At 39.0% G+C, this 3,430-nt stretch overlaps 1 long non-coding RNA gene across 1 annotated transcript; it reads right to left on the bottom strand.

Moving 5' to 3' along the window:
* Positions 1-388: 388 nt before the first annotated feature.
* On the bottom strand, positions 389-1,339 carry LOC125537727 (uncharacterized). Its single transcript, XR_007296073.2, has 2 exons — positions 781-1,339; positions 389-669 (listed from the first exon to the last, which is right to left on the bottom strand). It is a non-coding gene; the product is annotated as an uncharacterized LOC125537727 (long non-coding RNA).
* Between the last annotated feature and the right edge of the window lie 2,091 nt (positions 1,340-3,430).

Here is a 3,430-nt window from a genome sequence, read left to right as displayed (position 1 = left end):
TCATTATTTCAAAAGTGACACAAACAAATTCAATTTATACTTCAACAACTTTTTCAATATAAATCACACCGAACTAAAAAATTACACACTTATGAAATACGAATTTCATATATTTTCGAGCAAGTAATTTCATATATTTTCACAAAAAAGTAAACCTAATTATTATAAATGAGTGACAAAAACATGAAATATAAAGTATAAAATATGAAATATTTCATACACATACTAGTTTCACTATATTTAAACTTCTAAATGAATGAACTATATTTTAGTTATCTGAATATCATATTGTAGAAAAGAGTGAAACTGGTCATTTCAAAGTACTCACATGAACCAGTTAAAAAAAAAGATCTTACCAGTTATGATTCACATAATGAAGAAACAACAGTTTCACAAACATAAACATGCGTTCCAATTTCTGGAAAAAAGCATTACAACACAAAAATACTTTCCAATTACAATTGTGTTTCACATCATGGGTATTAGTTTCACAAATCTATATTTCACATCAGATATAGCAGTCCCACATATCTACATATCTACTTCAATTTCAGAACAACAACATCACATATATAACACACTCTGCTTCAAATCTTCACATCGAGTTCTATTTGACACCTTCAGTACCATCGAGTATAACAATTCCATATACCACACAAGTAGGGGGAGCTGTCCATCCGGTGAAGAAGCAAGGGGGAGGGGGGAGCTCAAATCATGTACCACAACACAAAAATCACGAAGTAAACACAGAGATAGAGATGTTATGGGAGTTGTCCTTACTTGGGGGTGGGGTTGGATGCATCTGGTCGTGGGCTTCATGACTTACCAGATCTAGTGCCGGTCATGCTTGGACTCGTCGGATCCGGCGACGATCCACCTCGTTGACCAGTCGTGGTTGATTCTCGTTATGGTCGACAAATGCCAGAGCAGGTCTCCCCAACACCCAAATCCGTGGATCCGTCTTCTGCCCACGTGATCTGGCATCTCTCCTCGCCAGCCTCGTGGTATAGCCTCACTGCCGCCGGTCTTGTGTATGTCCAGCCGTGGTAGGTGCCGCGGCGAAAGCCATATCCAGTGTCGGGCGTTGGTGGAGAAGCCAGATTTGTGGCGGCAATAGCTGGGAGCGACCGGCGTCGGCGACCAGTGAGCAGCATGAACAGACGAGAGAGGGGGGAAGAGAGCTAGATGTGGGAAAGCGAGGGGAGTGGGGTTGATATTATCTAGTGTTGGTCCACCCCGTATTCCTGTTGTATAGATCTCGTATCCAGGAATTTTTAGCGGAAACAAGAATCTTGTGGTGTCCACACGCACGAATCTACAAGCAGCGATGGATGGACGATTTCTCACCGATAGATACCAGCACCGGTAAATTTACTTATTTGCTATGTATGACCCGCTGCGACTCCAAGCATAGGGTCACCTACAGAGCTGTTGCGGGGCCATCCCAATAACCACGTGGCAGAGTCATGCTGACACCAGTCATGTATCCTTTCTAAATATAAGTCTTTTAGAAATTTTAATAGAGACTACATACATACGTAATAGCCGTATTTTAGAGTGTAGATTCACTTATTTTACTCTGTATGTAGTCTGTATTGAAATCTTTAAAAATACTTATATTTACGGACGGAGAGAGTATGAGAAAAATGTTAGTCATGTGTACAGAAAATGTTTGTGACGTTTAAAAAAATTCACATATTTAAAAAAATGTATGTGACATTTAAGAAAAATATACAATCTAAAAAATGTTTCGAATATTTCAAACCAAATATGTTATATTTAAATAAAATCACACAAAAATGTGTTTGCGACCTTTTTGAAAAATGTGTATACAATGTAAAAAATGTTTCTGTGATGTAAAAAAATCATACCATAAAAACAATGGAAGTGACATTTAAAGAAATATTCCCACTTTTCAAAAAAATTGTTTGGGACACTTTAAAATCTTCATACAATTTAAAAGTATTTTTGCGTTGATTTTTTTATTTCCATCAAAATTAAGTACATAACATTTGTGTTTGTTTTCCTCCACAACAGAGAGAGAGAGAGAGAGAGAGAGAGAGAGAGAGAGAGAGATAATGAGAAAAGAACTCTCCACATAAATAACATTGACCAGATATGAATGTTAGCAATTATAGATACAAGTCACATGGTGAATCATTACGAAATAACATAACTGAGGGAAAATACCGCACACAATTTCTATCGGAAAGTTATACCAAGGTTACAAGAAAATGCTAGATAAGTGAAAAAAGGTATTCGACCAGTTCTTCATAAGAAATCTTGCTCCCTTCATTATATGGTACCACTATATTTCCGTAGACATACAAATGATATCAGTAGGTCTGCTTTTTTATATGTGTCCAAGTATGTTGGAATTCTAACACTTCATTTAGCTAATAATAATTATATGCACTCATATGTGAACAAGACAACAAATTGGCATATGTATTGCAATGAATGGTAACATTAAAATTATCAAAATATAGCACATGCAATATTTAAGAATAATATATTTATTTTAACACGAAGAACTTGCCCAAACTGAACATTAGCATTTAATCTTCAGCCTCAAACAATAACAAAAACAATAGTAAAGCCACGACACTTATTTTGGGTCGGAGAGAGTAGATGATAACAAATAGCAGTACATTGCATGATTTATTTTGTTCTTCGGAACGTAGAAGTCACTTCCTTCATTCAGTCATGCATCTTTCAAAGAACTCTTGCATGGCGGTGGCAAATGATGTGACACAGGGGCAATGCAGAGTGTTGATTTTCTGGAGACTATGCAACCGCTACATGAGCAAAACCTGCAGTGCCTCGTCGGTGATGAAAGTCCCCTCCAACACAATATCCTCAAGATACTATAATTTCTCGGACATCATGAACCACAGCGTACAATCATTGATGTCGGTGTGTCACAAGCTGAGCCTGCCAGGCTGCAGCAGCGCCTGCCGAGAGGTTCTTCAAGGTCGCCGGTGAACTATGTCCACCCGTCCAAGATGAGCTCTCGGAGAGTATCTCCCAGTTGCAAGATCACGCAGTCGGCCATGTAGTTGTCCCCTGTAGACAAGCTCAAGTCCATCTTGGTGATCATCTTTCAGCAGAATATGATGTTGAAGAAGTTGGAACTAATGGTGTCCGCGTTCATTACCTGATAGGGCTGAGGTCCGTGAGCTCACAGCAAGCCTGGGATAGCCATGGAAGGAACTACTCTATGATGCTCATGAAATTGCCCACCTCGATCATCCACATCCGTGGGCACGCCTGGGGAATGGCGTCATGTTTGGGCTGCGATACCTCGTCAAAAGTGCAGTTATCAAGTGTGAGTTGTCTGATGTCGCCTGACACAAATAAAGTACCTCCATGAGTCCCTCATAATAGGAGAACCTGAACATTGCCATATTAGAACTCTTGAGAGTTTCGG

Source organism: Triticum urartu, chromosome 1A (genome assembly GCF_056163025.1).
Source record: "Triticum urartu cultivar PI428250 chromosome 1A, HENAU_Tu73, whole genome shotgun sequence".
Classification (NCBI taxonomy): domain Eukaryota; kingdom Viridiplantae; phylum Streptophyta; class Magnoliopsida; order Poales; family Poaceae; genus Triticum; species Triticum urartu.
This window is presented reverse-complemented; position numbering and strand designations above follow the sequence as displayed.